The 17,057-nt window shown below is 49.4% G+C and overlaps 1 long non-coding RNA gene across 1 annotated transcript in view; it reads right to left on the minus strand.

Annotated features, from left to right (window-relative positions):
* Positions 1 to 11,946, minus strand: part of LOC129386979 (uncharacterized) — a 64,877-nt gene extending 52,931 nt beyond the window's left edge. The window contains exons 1-2 of the long non-coding RNA XR_011890927.1: positions 11,775 to 11,946; positions 6,681 to 6,761 (exon numbers count right to left, since the gene is read on the minus strand). This is a non-coding gene — a long non-coding RNA (uncharacterized lncRNA). The remainder of the gene's footprint in view (positions 1 to 6,680; positions 6,762 to 11,774) is intronic.
* Positions 11,947 to 17,057: the final 5,111 nt, after the last annotated feature.

Genomic DNA, 17,057 nt, shown 5'->3' on the forward strand with positions numbered 1-17,057 from the left:
TGTGGACAAGGCAACCCCAATGGCAGCCCCAGCGTCCCCCATCGTGCTGCAGCAGCCCAGGGAACCTCCGACGTTCCGCGGATCAACATTTGAGGACCCGGAAACCTGGCTAGAGACGTATGAGAGGGTCGCTACGTTTAACAGTTGGGACAGCGACGACAAGCTGCGGCATGTCTATTTCGCACTGGAAGACGCCGCTAGGACCTGGTTCGAGAATCGAGAAGCCACCTTAACGACGTGGGACCTGTTCCGAAGCGGCTTCTTGCAAACGTTTACAAGCGTCGTGCGAAAAGAGCGAGCCCAAGCACTACTAGAAACCAGAGTGCAGCTGCCAAACGAGACGATCGCGATCTTCACGGAAGAGATGGCCCGTCTTTTCCGGCACGCCGACCCGGAAATGTCAGAAGAGAAAAAAGTCCGCTTCCTGATGCGGGGCGTCAAGCAAGAACTTTTCGCAGGACTTATTCGTAACCCGCCGAAGACCGTAGCTGAGTTTTCGGCAGAGGCATCGACGATCGAGAAAACTCTGGAGATGCGCACCCGGCAATATAACCGCCAGGGGCTCACGCCGCAGTACGCCATCCAAGGACTAGATTCCGGCGACCTTCAGGAGACCATCAGGGCCATTGTGCGCGAAGAACTGCGCAAGGTCGTGCCTTCGTCGCAGCCCCAAGTGGCTTCGATCGCCGACATCGTCAAAGAAGAGGTGCACCGATCGCTTGGAGTTCCCGAGCTGCAACCACAATTACCGCAGCCCCAGCCAGAAGCGATGACCTACGCCGCCATCGCACGCCGTCAAGGTCCCCCGCCGCGACCGCGCCAGGGCCCTGTCACGCCGCAGTTCCGTCGTCCGCCGCCGCCGCCGCCAGCACGCCCACCCGTCACCCAGCGTACCTACGCGAGGAAGACGGACATTTGGCGAGCCCCCGACCACCGCCCGCTCTGCTATCACTGCGGAGAAGCCGGCCATGTGTATCGCCGATGCCCATACCGGGAGATGGGACTGCGAGGCTTCGCCGTCAACGCACAGCGCCCGAGGGAAGGTGAACGCCCTCGTGACATCGCCGACTACCTCGCCGCTACTCAGTGGAGCTCTCGACGACCGTCGCGTTCGCCATCACCAGGCCGCTACCTGTCGCCGCAGCGCCGACCATACACTGGCCCAGCCCGGGGCCGGTCAGCGAGCCCATATCCGGAAAACTAAAGGCAGCAACCGATGGAGGTGCGGTTGCTGTTCGTCGAACTGACGAAGATCCTCCGCCGCCGACGAAGACGCCGAAAAGACTATCTTCACGACATAACGACGACACACCGCCGTCCCGACGAAGTCTGGCAGGAAAGAACACGCTGACGAAAGACCACCTGACGACGCCACGTACCAACCACAGGTCAACGCGACACAGCCGTGATCCGACGCCAAGGCCTAACTGTAACGCAAGACAAAGAACCACCGACCTCGACGTGCTTCTCGACGGCCACGCAGTCACCGCGTTAGTAGACACAGGAGCCGATTACTCCGTCATGAGTGGACCCATCGCAGCCCAATTGAAGAAAGTTAAGACTGCATGGGAAGGCCCGTTAATTCGGACCGCTGGAGGACACCTCATCACGCCGAGTGGAATCTGCACGGCAAGAATTACCATTCATGACCGGACTTACCCTGCCACCTTCGTTATCCTGCAACAGTGTTCACGAGACGTCATTCTCGGCATGGACTTCCTGAACCAACACGGCGCAATCATCGACCTGAAGTCGAAGTCAATAACGCTGTCGGAAGATCAAGCGATACCGCCGGAGAGCCCTCGTAGTCACCACGCCTTGAGTGTGCTCGAAGATCAAGTGAGCATCCCGCCTCGCTCCAGCATTGTTATTTCGGTCGGCACCGAAACACCCGCTGACGTAGAAGGCGTCATCGAAGGCGACCAACGTCTACTGCTCGACCGTGAAATTTGCGTCGCAAGAGGGATCGCTCGACTGCACGGAGGAAGCACGAAAGTGTTGCTGACAAACTTCAGCCAGGAGTTCAAGCACATCAACAAGGGCACGACGATCGCATACATCGAGGACATTCAGGAAACCAGCGATGCGTTTGTCCTCTCCGATTCTGTCGCATCTACCCCGACGACCGTAGTTCCCGAGCCAGACTTCGACATAAATCCAAGTCTCCCCGTGATTAAGCAGCAACAGCTCAGAAGTCTGCTTCGACGATACAAAGACTGCTTTTCGACGTCGTCGAGGATTCGACAAACACCAGTCGCAAAGCATCGCATAATAACCGAAGAGTGCGCTCGACCACTCCGCCAGAGCCCCTACCGAGTTTCGACGCGAGAACGCGAAGCTATAAGACAACAAGTCGACGAAATGCTGCGCGACGACATCATCCAGCCGTCGAAAAGCCCGTGGGCGTCTCCAGTTGTTTTAGTGAAGAAAAAGGACGGAACTCTACGTTTCTGCGTCGATTATCGTCGACTGAACAAAATCACGAAGAAAGACGTATACCCCCTCCCACGGATAGACGACGCATTAGATCGGCTCTGCAATGCTAAATACTTCTCGTCAATGGACCTCAAGTCTGGCTACTGGCAAATAGAAGTCGACGAAAGGGATCGCGAAAAGACCGCCTTCATCACGCCAGACGGCCTCTATGAGTTCAAGGTTATGCCATTTGGACTGTGCTCGGCGCCTGCAACGTTCCAGCGCGTTATGGACACGGTTTTAGCAGGATTGAAGTGGCAGACCTGTCTTGTTTACTTAGATGACGTCGTCGTCTTCGCCGGAAATTTCGACGATCACCTTAAGCGGCTTGGGACGGTATTAGAGGTCAAGCCGGAAAAGTGTCGCTTCGCTTATGATGAGCTTCTATTCCTAGGCCACGTCATCAGCAAATCTGGAGTACGCCCCGACCCGCAGAAGACAGCTGCCATCGCAAAGTTCCCGCAGCCAATCGACAAGAAGGCAGTGCGCAGATTCCTTGGCATGTGTGCCTACTATAGGCGCTTTGTCAAGGATTTTTCACGCATCGCGGAGCTGCTAACACATCTAACGAAATGTGATGTGGAGTTCAAGTGGGAAACGCCGCAGGCCGACGCATTTCAAGAACTGAAACGACGCATGCAGTCGCCGCCGGTACTTCCACACTTCGACGAAGACGCCGATACTGAAATCCACACTGACGCCAGTAGCCTAGGCCTGGGTGCCGTCCTAGTCCAGAGAAAAGATGGACATGAACACGTGATAACTTACGCCAGCCGGTCGCTGTCAAAAGCGGAAGGCAATTATTCTACAACCGAAAAGGAATGCCTCGCCATCATTTGGGCTACAGCGAAATTTCGCCCTTACCTCTATGGCAGGCCATTCAAAGTCGTCAGCGACCATCACGCGTTGTGTTGGCTAGCTAACTTAAAGGACCCTTCAGGACGGCTGGCGCGGTGGAGCCTCAGACTACAAGAATACGACATCACTGTAACATACAAGTCCGGAAGAAAACACTCAGATGCCGATTGCCTATCCCGCGCCCCCATTGACCCACCGCCACAAGATGACGAGGATGACGACGCCTTCCTTGGCATAATAAGCGCGGAAGACTTCGCCGAACAACAACGAGGGGACCCGGAGCTAAAAGCCCTAGTCGAGTATTTGGAAGGGCACACCGACGTTGTCCCTGGGGCATTTAAGCGCGGATTATCTTCGTTCACGCTACAAAACAACCTGCTCGTGAAGAAGAATTTCTCACCAGTCCGCGCCAGCTACCTTCTTGTTGTACCGTCAGCGCTGCGTCCAGAAGTACTGCACGCCCTACACGACGATCCAACCGCTGGGCACCTTGGATTCTCCCGGACGCTGTCGAGGATACAGGAAAGGTATTACTGGCCGCATCTGACCGCCGACGTCGCTCGTTACGTCAAGACATGCCGAGATTGTCAACGACGCAAGACACCATCGACAAGGCCAGCTGGATTACTACAGCCGATCGAACCTCCTCGCCGACCATTCCAGCAGATTGGGATGGATTTGTTGGGGCCGTTTCCGATGTCAACATCCGGGAATAAGTGGATCGTCGTGGGGACGGACTATCTCACCCGCTCTGCTGAAACTAAAGCTCTACCAAAAGGCAGCGCAGCCGAAGTGGCGAAATTTTTCGTCGAAAACATCCTGCTGCGACATGGTGCCCCAGAAGTCCTCATCACCGACAGAGGAACGGCTTTTACAGCAGAGCTCACCCAAGCCATTCTGCAGTACAGCCAGACAAGCCACAGGAGGACAACTGCCTACCATCCGCAGACGAATGGTCTCACGGAGCGCCTGAACAAGACCCTCGCCGACATGCTAGCAATGTACGTCGACGTTGAACACAAGACGTGGGACGCGGTCCTGCCGTACGTAACCTTTGCGTACAACACGGCGGTGCAAGAAACAACACAGATCGCGCCGTTCAAGCTGGTCTACGGCAGGAACCCGACGATGACGCTTGACGCCATGCTGCCGCACGTAACTGACGAAGAGAATGTTGACATCGCTAGCTATCTCCAGCGCGCCGAAGAAGCCCGACAGCTCGCCCGCCTGCGAATCAAGAGCCAGCAGAGGACCGACAGCCGACACTACAACCTCCGACGACGCTTCGTCGAGTACCAGCCTGGCGACCGTGTTTGGGTCTGGACCCCGATACGCCGACGAGGACTCAGTGAGAAGCTACTCCGACGCTATTTCGGACCCTACAAGGTCATCCGACGTATTGGCGCTCTGGACTATGAGGTCGTGCCAGACGGCATTTCGCATTCACAGCGGCGCCGCGCACGATCTGAAGTGGTCCACGTGGTGCGCCTTAAACCCTTTTACGGACGCTGACGAACTTCGTCATTTTTGTTCTTTTCTTTGCTACGAATGCTTTTGATTATTCGTTTGTTTGCAGCATCGGGTCGATGCTTTTTAAGAGGGGGGTATTGACACGTGTACTTATCTTTATCGGGCGACACGTTTCGCCGCTTAACAACTGTAATCGCACAGCGACGGACGCGCCTGCATGTTTCTGGAAAGTTATCGATGCTTCTACCCGGCTGTCTGTTGTCGCCGAACCTTATGTTATCTGATTTCATCGCCTGACGCGAATGGCGTAGAACATTGTGGAATACGCGCTGGTCCCAGCGATTAGTCTGGAACATTCGACGACTGCTGTATGAAAGCCGACGCGCTTGACCCGCTGATGAGATTTTCGACGATCGCCGACAGTGTTCGCCGCTATCGTTGTGCTATAAGTGTAGCCTGTTTTTGTGGGCACAGGTTCGCCCAATAAATGTTAGTTTTGTTCTTCACAGTATTTCTACTGTGTTCTTGAACGTCACCACCACGTGACAATATCTGGTACAGCGCTAGTTGTTGAGCAGCTCGAATGAACATGTCTCTTTTGCTGAATATCCCATCTACTGACAATTCGATTTTTGGAACTGTAAGCAGCCATGGAGGATATTCGATGTCTGAGTTCCAAAATTCATTTCTTGGCAATATGTGAAGATTTTCTTGAATTTCTACATGAACATAACTTCTATCTCGTTTCATTATATCTAGAGCCAATGGGTGGTTTTTATGCTGGGTTTGAAGACGGAAATAATGCCGGCATGTTTCTGTAGTTCGTATAACTGGAAATGGTGACTGGGGAGCCTCAGCTATTACAAGAGAACTAGAAGTCGCTCGTGGAACTCCTAGGCATAGGCGTAGTCCTCTAGCTAAAAGTCTTTGAAGTCGCTCTTCAGACGTGTGGGAAAGTCCGTGTAAGATGGGCGCGGAATACGCAACTTTTTGTCGTATTAATGCATTGTGAACAGTCAGCATGGACGATACTGATCCGCCCCATGATGTGCCTGCAAGTCTGCGAAGTACAGTCACTATGGCATTGACCTCGTTTTCGAGTTTTTTTATGTGGGGTGACCAGGATAGCTGCCTATCAAGTATTATGCCTAGAAATCGATGCTGTGTGACAATCATTAGAGGGTGTCCTTCCAGATTAAGAGTGAAATTTTTTAACTGCCTTCGAGTGAAGGGCAATACAGCTGTCTTTGCCTGTGATAGTACCATTCCTCTCTCTCTCAAAAATTTGTTGATTATATTTATGTCGTCTTGCAATGCCATTTGAAGTAGTTGAGCATTAGACCCAGATGTCCAAATACACACATCATCTGCGTACAGTGAAAACTTTAACTGTGATGGCAGCCTTCTTGTTAAATCAGCCATGACGCAGTTAAAAAGGAAGGGGCTGAGTACGCTTCCCAGTGGTACTCCCTGTTTGACAACATGCTCAGCACTCTTTCCTTCACCCGTCTGAACAAATATTTTGCGACCTGATAGAAATTCAGATATCCATCGCAAGGACCTGCCAGACAGACCAAGTTCCAAAATGCTTAGCAAAACATGAACGTGACTAACAGTGTCAAATGCCCTCTTGATGTCTAGGAATACTGCTATAGTCATGTTTCCACGTGCACGCTCATGCTCCACACAGGTTACTATATCTAATATTGCATCCATTGTGCATCTATGTTTTCTAAAACCTACTAAGTAGTTGGACAGCACATTCGTTTCATTACACCACCATTGAAGTCGCGCGTCAATCATTTTCTCCATTACTTTGCATAAACAACTTGTCAAACTAACAGGGCGGAAGGATTCAAGGCACAAGGGCGTCTTACCAGGTTTTAAAATTGGTATGATTCGAGCGACTTTCCAAGAGTCAGGTACAGTTTCCTCTATCCATAAGTTATTATAGATGTCTAAGAGAGCATTTGTACCTGTCGGTCCGAGGTTTCTTAGCATATTGTACGTAATGCCGTCCGGCCCAGCAGCGGACTTTTGGCGACATGATGCAATTGCACATTGAAGCTCGCTTATTGTGAAAGTATGATCTAATTGAGGATGTTGGGCCCAGTAGCAAGCAGTAATTTTTCGCTTAGCCAACTCTACTGAAATATTGAATTCTGCACATTGCGATGAAAAAGCAGGTCTGGAAATAAGCTCACAAAATTCATCTGCAACTATTATTTCACACGTGTCCCGAGCTACAGCGAGAGCACGAAATGGGAAGCTCTGTGTTACAGGTCCGCTTAAAGAACGAATTACTAGAAAAAATCGGGGGACAGCCGTGTGAGGAGACAGCGTGCCGCAGAAATCGCGCCAGCGCCGTTTGCCTAAATTTTCCATTCGTCTGCGCATTACATTGTGTATTTTCTGAGCGTTTCTGTATGCTTCTAAACTTCCGCTCCATCGGTAAGCTCTTTCGGATCGACGTCGGATGGCTCTTAGGTGTTCATATTCTCCGTCAACTGCAGCATAATCTTTTGGAATTGGGACCTTCTTTGTGCATATGTTCATATTGTCTTGCAAAAATTCTGTAAATTTTTCCACTGTTGCGTGTTGATTAATTTGATGCGTTAGGCGGTACCGAAAAGCTTGCCAGTTGGTTAGTCTGCTGTAACGCCTGATATCACAGAGCATGCTAGGGTGGTAAACAAGTATGGGAAAATGATCACTTCCGCGCGTTTCCATATCTGTTGTCCATCCCACACCATTCACTAGATCATGTGAACACAGGGTAACATCTATGCAGCTTGAGTAATTATATCCACGAAGGAATGTTGGCGACCCATCGTTTAAAACAGTCAAGTTGCATTTATCTATGGCGCACTCAATGACGTTACCCCGTGTATCACAATGATCACTGCCCCAGATGGTGTTGTGTGCATTGAAGTCGCCACATATAAATACATTAGAATGAGCTATTTTGAAGATATCCACTAGCAATTCTACTGAAATCCGGTTTGAAGGTTGTAGATATAGATTAATCACTGTTATACAGAGCTTGCCAAAGGATACTTTACATGCGATGAATTCCGGGAAGTCTGAATCACTGGACTGAATTTGATAAGATGGTAGGTCCTGTCTGACGCACAGGAGCACTCTGCTAACAGCACCTTGACGAGAAGTCTTGTATATCACATAATTTGAGAGGCGAAAGTCGTCATTGATTCCCGCCTCTTGAATGCAAATTATTGGGAAGTTGTATTGCACAAGCAGTTTACGAAAGTCAGCACACTTCCTTCGAAGACTGTTGGCATTCCACTGAAATATGGAGACATTTTTGTAGCGGTTATTCATGTTCTGCCTGCCGCAGTTTCGGCCCGGATTGTTGACACAATAGTGCTTCTAGAGGCAACAAGGCTTTCACTTCTGGTAGGTTGTTTGCTTCCGGCAGAGCAGACAGGATTGCCTTAAGAGCAGCGAAAAGCATTGGCAAAATCAGTTGTGTCACCGATGCTGTGGTATGGTCGCTATTAGCTGGTGTTACTTCTGTAGTAGATGAGTAAGGTCGCTGAGAGAAATGTGTGCGAGTACTGGAGTTTTCTTGTGTATTACTTTCTGCCTGTTGTCGTCTGGGTTTCCGTAGCACTGATGCATAAGACTGGGCACTTGACTGTGATCCTCTTGATCGGTCTCTTGATTGCACTGCTGGTTGTTCTCTAGAGGAGGAATAGCTTGTTGATGCTCTTGGCTGTGGTGGTTCCGGTGCCCGCTGAGGTGGGTGATCTGGCACTGGATGAACAATCTCGAGGTTTGGTGCGGGTTCATTGCGTCGCGGTTGTCTTCCATGGATTAGTTCATGTCGACGCATTTGTGCCGCTGCTTTTTTCTGAGGGCAGCCTGAGAAGGAGGCGGCATGGTTCCCCGCACAGTTTGCACATTTAGGTTGAAGAAGTGACTTGCACTCCTTGTGGTCATGATCTTCTGAGCAGATTTTGCATCGACGTGTGCTGCGGCAGGTTTTCGCCATGTGCCCAAATCTCTGGCAGTTATAACAGCGAAGTGCTGGTCCTAGGTATTCCTCGACAGGGTGACTGGTGAAACCCAAGTAAATTCTTCCTGGAATAGGGCGATCGTCTCTGAAAGTCAGAATTACCGTGTGAAGTGGACGTGACTGTACTGCTCCATCTTCTTGGCGGGAATATCTTATCTGTCTGCGTGCCGATATAACTCCTGCGTCTTTCAAGAAGTCCAGGAGTTGTTCGTCTGTATACTGCAGAGGCACATGTTTTACTTTCCCAACGTTTCGCGTGTATGACTCGGGGATGAAGGGCTTGACTTCCAGGCCGCCTACACTTGAGAGCATCAAAAGGCGTTTCGCCGACGCTAAGGAAGCAACGCTGACACTGAAACTTCCATCTCTGTTCGTCCTGAAAGACTGTACTTTTTCTTTGGCAGCGGAAACTATTTCGGCAGACACTCGGTTTGGATTTACTTGCCAAAAAGTAGTACCTTCACTTGTTGGGCGAAAGACAACCGGAATGCCTTCGGCTCGCTTTTTCTTGTACGTGACCAAAGTAGATGGTGCATCGTCACCCGTCTCTTCCTCATCACTTAGCTCATAATTCGATGTTGTGTCATCGTACTTGCTGTCTTCTAGGCGAGGCTTCTTGCTCTCGGCTTCACCGTCAGCCATTATTCCTGAATTCGCTGATGTTGATTCCGAGTTGTGGAGGACCAAACGTGCCGGCTTTATGAAGCTTTGTGACGCTTGCAAGGCCCCAGGCTTTTCATTCCGGCCCGTAGCATCATTCATATGGCTTGTTACGTTTGGACGAGCATAAGGCTCGTGACGATGTTCTCGGCTTCCGACCACCGTAGCGGCAGGGTAATAGCCAGGTCCTCAAAAAAGAAACGTCGTACCTGTAAGGCGCCTGGCTCATTGAATCTTCGCCCGACGTCTTGCTAATCAATCGTCGTCAATGGTAACCGTAAACGTCCAAAAACCAGAAAACTCGGAGCAGACCGGGAGTGGCAGCGCTGTGATTGCGAAATGCGGTCGCGCACGACCTGATAGTCAAGTCCGCCAATGCGCCGCATGATCTTGTAAGGTCCAAAATAGCGGCGTAAAAGTTTGGAGCCAAACACCGTCGGCAGGCTCGTATTCCACGTATCGACGTCGAAGGTTGCAGTGTCGACGGTCGGTCCTCTGCTGGTTCTTTATGCACAGGCGGGCGAGCTGTCGGGCTTCTTCGGCGCGCTGGATGTAGGCGGCCAAGTCGAGATTCTCTTCGTCGGTGACGTGCCGCATCATGGCGTCGAGAATCGTCGCACGGTTTCTGCCGTATACCAGCTTGAACGGCATGATCTGTGTTCTTTGTTGCACTACCGTGTTGTAAGAAAAGGTGACATACGGAAGCACGGCATCCCTAGTCTTGCGTGCGACGTCAACGTACATTGCTAGCATGTCAGCGAGGGTCTTGTTCAGGCGCTCCGTAAGACCGTTCGTCGGCGAGTGGTAGGCAGTGGTCCTCCTGTGGCTTGTGTGCCTGTATTGCGAAATGGTTTCTGTGAGCGCAGGCCGTTCCTCCGTCAGTGAGGAGGACTTTTGGGGCACTATGTCACAGCAGGATGTTCTCGACGAAGAATTTCGCCACTTCGGCGGCGCTACCTGTCGGCAGAGCTTTACTTTCAGCGAAGCGGGTGAGGTAGACCGTCGCCACGACGATCCACTTATTTCGGTATGTTGACGTCGGAAAGGGTCCCAACAAATGCATCCCGACCTGCTGAAATAGTCCGCAAGGAGGCTTTATCGGCTGTAGTTATCCCGCTGGCCTTGTCGGTGTTGTCTTGCGTCGCTGACAGACTCGGCATGTCTTGAGGTAACGGCCGGCGTCGGCGGTCAGGCGTGGCCAGTAATACCTTCCCCGTGTCCTCGACAGCGTCCGGGAGAATCCGAAGTGCAAAGCGGTTGGATCATCATCTATGGGCTTGCAGTACTTTTGGGCGCATCGCTAACGGAACAACAAGACGGTAGTTGGCGCGGACTAGTGAGAAGGTCCTCCTTACGAGTAGGTTGTTTTGAAAAGAAAACGAAAGCGATCCTCGCTTATATGTCTTAGGGACAACGTCAGTGTTCCCTTCCAATTACTCGACGAGGCCTTTAGCTGCGGGTCTGCTCGTTGCTGTTCAGTGGAGTATTCCGCGCTTATTATTCCGAGGAAGGCTTCGTCATCCTCGTCGACTTACGGCGGAGGGTCAATGGGAGCTCGTGACAGGCAGTCGGCATTAGAGTGTTTTCGTCCGCACTTGCACATTGCAGTGATGTCATATTCTTGCAATCTTAACCTACACCATGCCAGGCGTCCTAAAGGGTCCTTTACATTCGCTAGCCAACACAACGCATGATGGTCGCTGACGACTTTGAATGGCCTGCCATATAGGGAAGGCCGCCATTTTGCTGTAGCCCAAATGATGGCGAGGCATTCCTTTTCAGTCGTAGAATAATTGCCTTCCGCTCTTGACAGCGACCGGCTAGTGTAAGCTACCCGTGAAGTCCGTCTTTCCTCTGGACTAGGACGTATTCAGCCTGTATTCACTTTGACCACAGGCTGTACATTATTTAAATGCTGGTAGAGAGAGGTATGGATAAATAGTGAAGGGGCAGCAGATTGGCCAACCAGGCCTTTATGCATGGGCATTGCTGCCTTGTTTGCCCCCGTAGGCCTCTGTCATCTCTTAAGGCATGAATGACATAACACTACTTCAATTTGCAGGGACATTTTTAGCACTAATAAGAAATGGAAACATTGCGTGAATTCATGCCTATATGGTGTGTCTTTTCAGCAATATTAATTAATATTTGTTTTCATGCAAACATTCTTCTCTTGAAAACATATCTGACAAGAATCTCTGCCTGAAGAAGTAACTATGATATGTACATATCACTTTTACGTCTGTCATAATGTAATCAATTGCTTAAGACTTACTGGTGGGCTCTTCGGTTAGTCATGACTTAATATGGCAGTGCACTTTGAAACAATGTCGTAACATAGAATGAACAAATACTAGCTCTGTGTGTGTCGCACAGCGCTCCTGTACGTTCATTCGGTGTTACATCATTGTTCCGAAGTACGATGCCATACTACATCATGTAATCAATTGTAGGCTCACTATTGACAGCTACTAAAAAGACCTCAGCAGCAAAGTGCACCTGAATAAGCGCGCCATTGTTGATGATTCACACGCATGCTAGGTGATGAAGTGACTTGTCAATCAACACAGCTGTATTCCATGATAATAGAACCATCTGTATAGGAGTATGTTAATAGATAACGCTGCGGCGCTTCAGCGTGCTACGCCGTTGCTGCGACAGATCCCTTGCTCATTGGCTTAGATACACCTGTGTGTTCGTGTATTTGCGCGTTCTTGCAAGCTGTTACGTACAGGCTCTGGCCTCATTCGTGAAAGGAATGCACATTGGTTTGTGGCAGAAAACAGACGGAGTTTATTTTCTACAAGAGACGCAGACGAGAGCCGCATGTGTTCGAGGGGGCAAACTCTCGGTCCCTGTCCAGTGGCCGACACGCTGGAGGTGATGGAGAATTCTTGGAACTCGACTCGGGGTGGGGTCGCTTCCTGTTTTGTCCGCACTGGTGCTTTGTCCAGCCAAAGAGCGGTGGTGCGTCACTTGTACACAACACTTTCCTCCCTTAGATGGAGTCGCCGTAGTGATCCGGAGGGCGTCGTTCCCGCTACGGGCATGACTCTGCAGTCGTGTCTGGCACGGTCTCAGGGGCAGTGCCAATCTCTAGTTTGGTCACCGATGATTGCGAAGGCTCCAGCGTTCCTGAGAGAGTGGCCTCTGACGATGTGGAGTTATCTGCTTTTATCCCAAACATAAATGGGAGCGGGACACTGCTCGCGGTTACTGTACATCCCTTATCCTTTGTCGCCGAATCTTCTGTGGGGTGTCTCAAAGCACCGGGCTTGATGTGGTCACGTTGTCATCGCACTAACCTGTTAGGGCCTTTAATGAGCCACTATCTGTGGCCTAGCTTTTCCAAAACCATTCCCTCCATCCAGATCAGATTCCCTCCGAAGTTTCGAAAGAAAACTGTTTGTCCGACAGCGAGTACTCTCGACTTTGTGTTCCTGTTGCTGTTGGTATGGATTTTGTTCGCTTTTGCTTGGGGCTGAATGCACGTGAGAGCTGTATCCAGCTCACGCCCGAACACAAGTGCAGCTGGCATTTTGCCCATTGATGTGCAGATGGTGGTGTGTTGCTTTAGCAAAAACTAGGCCAGCCTACACGCGAATGTTCCGTCCTTGTTTTCGGCTAATGCTCGTTTTGTTTCAAAAAGCCACCCTGTCTGCTTGGCCGTTCATTGTAGGATGATAGGGTGCGCTTGTTACATGGGTCACCCCATTCTTTAGGAAGCTCTCAACTTCTACTGAAATGAAGGATGGTCCGTTATCAGTCACAAGCTTTTGGCGAAGCCCAAAAGCTGCGAAAAGGTTCCAGAGTTCGTCAATCAATGTGGCAGACTGTGTATTGCGCATGGAGCACACTTCCAACCATTTGTTGTATGCGTCCACAATAATTGGCCAGCATTCTGCCTTCTGCAGTACCAATGAAGTCTGCGTGAACTGTGTCCCAAGGCGTTCTTGTGCGTTCCCATTTGGGCACTGGTGCCCTTTGGTGTTGACAACAAGTTGCACAGTTTCTAGCGAGCCGTTCGATATCTGCGTCAGTGCCTGGCTACCAAAAGTACCTTCGTGCCCATGCCTTCATGGCCACAATAACGCGGTGGTTTGCAGGTGCGAGTTTAAGAAGGCAATTCACGCCTTTGTTGGAGTTACCATCGGGGAGCCTCTAACAAGGCACCCTTCCCGCGCTGAAAGCTCAGCCTCCAGTTTCCTACACGATGAAAACTGTTGTTTTGGCAGTTTATGAACTTCACCGTTTGAGACAGCCTCCAGCACTTGCGACAAAACTGACTCCTCTAGAGTCATTCGTGCTAGTTGACACGGTGAACGCTCGAAGCTGGGCATGGTAGGCAACATGAGCACGTCTCCCAGGGAATAAGGCTCACCAACTCATAAAAAAGCGGTGGTTTCGTCGCGCAAATGCTTCACGCAGAGACGTTACTTGGTCCACTTACTACCGCACTGAAATTGACTACAACGCAGCCGCCGCTAGTGCGAAACAGCATTTTTATTCTGTTACCCTTCCGTCTATCTTGCAGACTAATCCTCGTAAATTCTGGACCATAGTTAACGGTACTCCAAACAAAATAATCCAATTAACATACCCAAATGATGAACCTGTTGCTCCTGAAGAATGCTGTAATGTATTTAATGATGTGTTTTCTTCCCATGTTACCGCAATGCCACGTAGATAACCGCTTGTATCCAATTCTGGTTTTTCGCCCATGGATCCAATCTCTATTGACTGGGTTGTTGTTAGCTGCCTAATTAACAATCAAAAACGTCCTCCTCTGCAGGCCCAGACTGCCTGAATTCAAAAATTTTGAAATGTACTAATGTATTTTCTGCTGTTATTTTGTCGCACATTTTCACTCAGTCATTACAGCAGTCTGTTCTTCCATACGACTGGTGCGTGGGAAAGGTGATTCCAGTTCACAAATCAGGTAACACACTCTTACCCAGCAATTACAGGCCTATCTCACTAACAAGCATTTCATGTAAAATTCTTGAGCATATAATATATTCACATTTGGCTTAGTTTTTAGAATCGAACTCCTTTTTCAACCCCTGTCAACATGGTTTCCGTAAGTTCTTTTCCTGTGAAACACAACTCTTACCATTTACTAACGATCGCTTTGCAATTTCTGATCTAGGTACCGACATTGACGGCGTATTTCTTGATTTTGCCAAAGCCTTTGACTCTGTGACCCATGATTTACTTCTGCTTAAGCTGACTGAACTTAACTTGGACGTAAATGTACTCGAGTGGATAAAAAATTTTCTTTCTAACAGGACGCAGTTTGTAAACACTAATAACTGTAATTCTCGGTTTTCTAACGTACCAGCAGGTGTTCCTCAAGGGTCAGTCCTGGGTCCACTTCTCTTTCTAATCTATTTTAACGATCTTCCGAACTGCGTTCTTTCCTCTTCCATAAAGCTTTTCGCGGATGACTGTGTTCTTTACCGTAAAATTACTAATCCTTCAGATTCCCAAGAGTTGCAGGACGACCTTAACCGCGTAATTGAGTGGTGTTCTAATTGCTGCATCCAACTAAATTCAAGTAAATGCAAGGCCATGCGTATATCTCGTAACACTGCTACGCACACGTACTTTATTAATGGTGCACCTGTGACGTCAGTTACCTCTTACAAGTATCTCGGCCTTCAAATATCAAATAACCTTTCTTGGCACTCGCATATTGACTATGTTACTAAAAACACTAATCGCATGCTTGGTTACTTGCGCCGTAATTTTAGCTCTGCCCCTTCTTCCCTGAAGCTAACTCTTTATAAAACTTTAGTTCGCTCCAAATTGGAGTATGCTTCAGCCATTTGGGATCCGACTCAGTCTTCATTAGTTTCTACTCTTGAAAGTATTCAAAACCGCGGTGCACGCTTTGTCTTATCTAATTATTCTCGCTATGCATGTATCTCTTCAATGAAACGAACTCTTCACTTACCTGATCTTTCGTCACGCCTCAAATCTTCCCGTCTCTCCCTTTTTCACAGAGTTTTTAACTTGAACCCCCTTTTAAAACAAACCCTTCTTGCCCCTCCGTTTTATATTTCGGTCCGCACTGACCACAGCCTTAAAATCGGGGTGCCCTTGTGCCGTACAAACCGGTACAGTGACTCATTCATTCCCAGGACAAGCACTGACTGGAATCGCCTTCCCGCATCAATCGCACTCATTACCGACCCTATACTAACTTCAAGACCGCCGTTCAGAATGCCTTTTCTTAATGTTTTTTGTTCATGCTTTTTCTTTGTATTTTTACTGCATTACTTCTTGTTTTGACTCCACTCCTTTCTGTAACTCCTTCGGGCCTTGAAAGTACGCGAAATAAATAAATAAATAAATAAATAAATAACTTGTACCGGTAGTGGAAGTCAGCTTAGAGTGTCCACATTTTGGTGCAGTAGGCCAGACCAGTACAGTAACTTGTAATCATATGTTGCTAGTTTAAGGCACCACTGCAAAAAGACCCGGGGTACTTGCTTTGTTTCACTCACGATTCCAATCAATGTCTGGCAACTGTAATTATGGTCACATGCCGGCCAGCTATGTACTTACGAAAATGACCGATGCCGTAGATTACTGCTACACTTTCTTTGTTGAGCTAGAAGTAGCTCTTTTTGGCACTTCCCAGTATTCATGAACCGACTGCAATGGGCGCCTCTTGGCAAATAGCATCTTCCCGAGCGAGGACGGCATCAATGCCTTGCGGCGATGCGTCCACGGACAAAAGAAGGGGCTTCGTCTCGTCGTAGTGAGCGAGCACTGTAGATGCACGGATCATCTCCTTAAGTGCCTCAAAATTGGCTTGATGCTTACTCTTCCACTTCCAGGGCGTGTTTTTCTCTAGGAGCCTATACAATTCCACCACAACCATCGCTCCGTTCTTCAAAAAGCAGTCGTCAAATGAAATAAAGCCCACAAAAGCCCTTAGGGATGTCTTGTCAGATGGTTTGGGTGCTTGAAGTATAGCCTCAACCTCTTTCTCGGTGTTGCGAACACCATTTCTGTCAATTCGATGTCCCAGAAACTCAACTGACATAATTCCGAACCTGCATTTTTCTTTCTTGAGGCGTAAGCCTTTCTCGGTTAGCCTCGAATAGAACCTGAAGACACTGTGCGTGCTCATTTGCACTATTCCCGTTGACAATGATGTCGTCAAGGTGAACACTCACCCCTGGAATTCCAGGTATCTTTGTCTCCCTCACGCACTGGAAGAATGCCGGTGCAGCGGAAATTCAGAACGGGAGGCATTCCACCCTGAATAGTCGTTTTGTGGTGTTCACTGTGAGCAGTGCTGCCGTGACCTGTGTACAGTTATACCTGTATAGCTTCCAGTGTGTTCCTTGAAGACATCTGGGTGTCATCCCAGAACCTCTGTAATTTCTAGTGCTGACTCTCCAACGTGGTTGATCCCCTTCACCTGAATGTGAAGCGTCAAAAACCAATCTCTGCCTAGGAGGTTGCACCTGGTGCCCTTCATTACCAACAACGGCAGCAGATAGTCCTTTGAATTCAACCTCACACGAACTTGTGTGGAGCCCAG

This window comes from Dermacentor andersoni, chromosome 11 (genome assembly GCF_023375885.2).
Source record: "Dermacentor andersoni chromosome 11, qqDerAnde1_hic_scaffold, whole genome shotgun sequence".
Lineage (NCBI taxonomy): Eukaryota > Metazoa > Arthropoda > Arachnida > Ixodida > Ixodidae > Dermacentor > Dermacentor andersoni.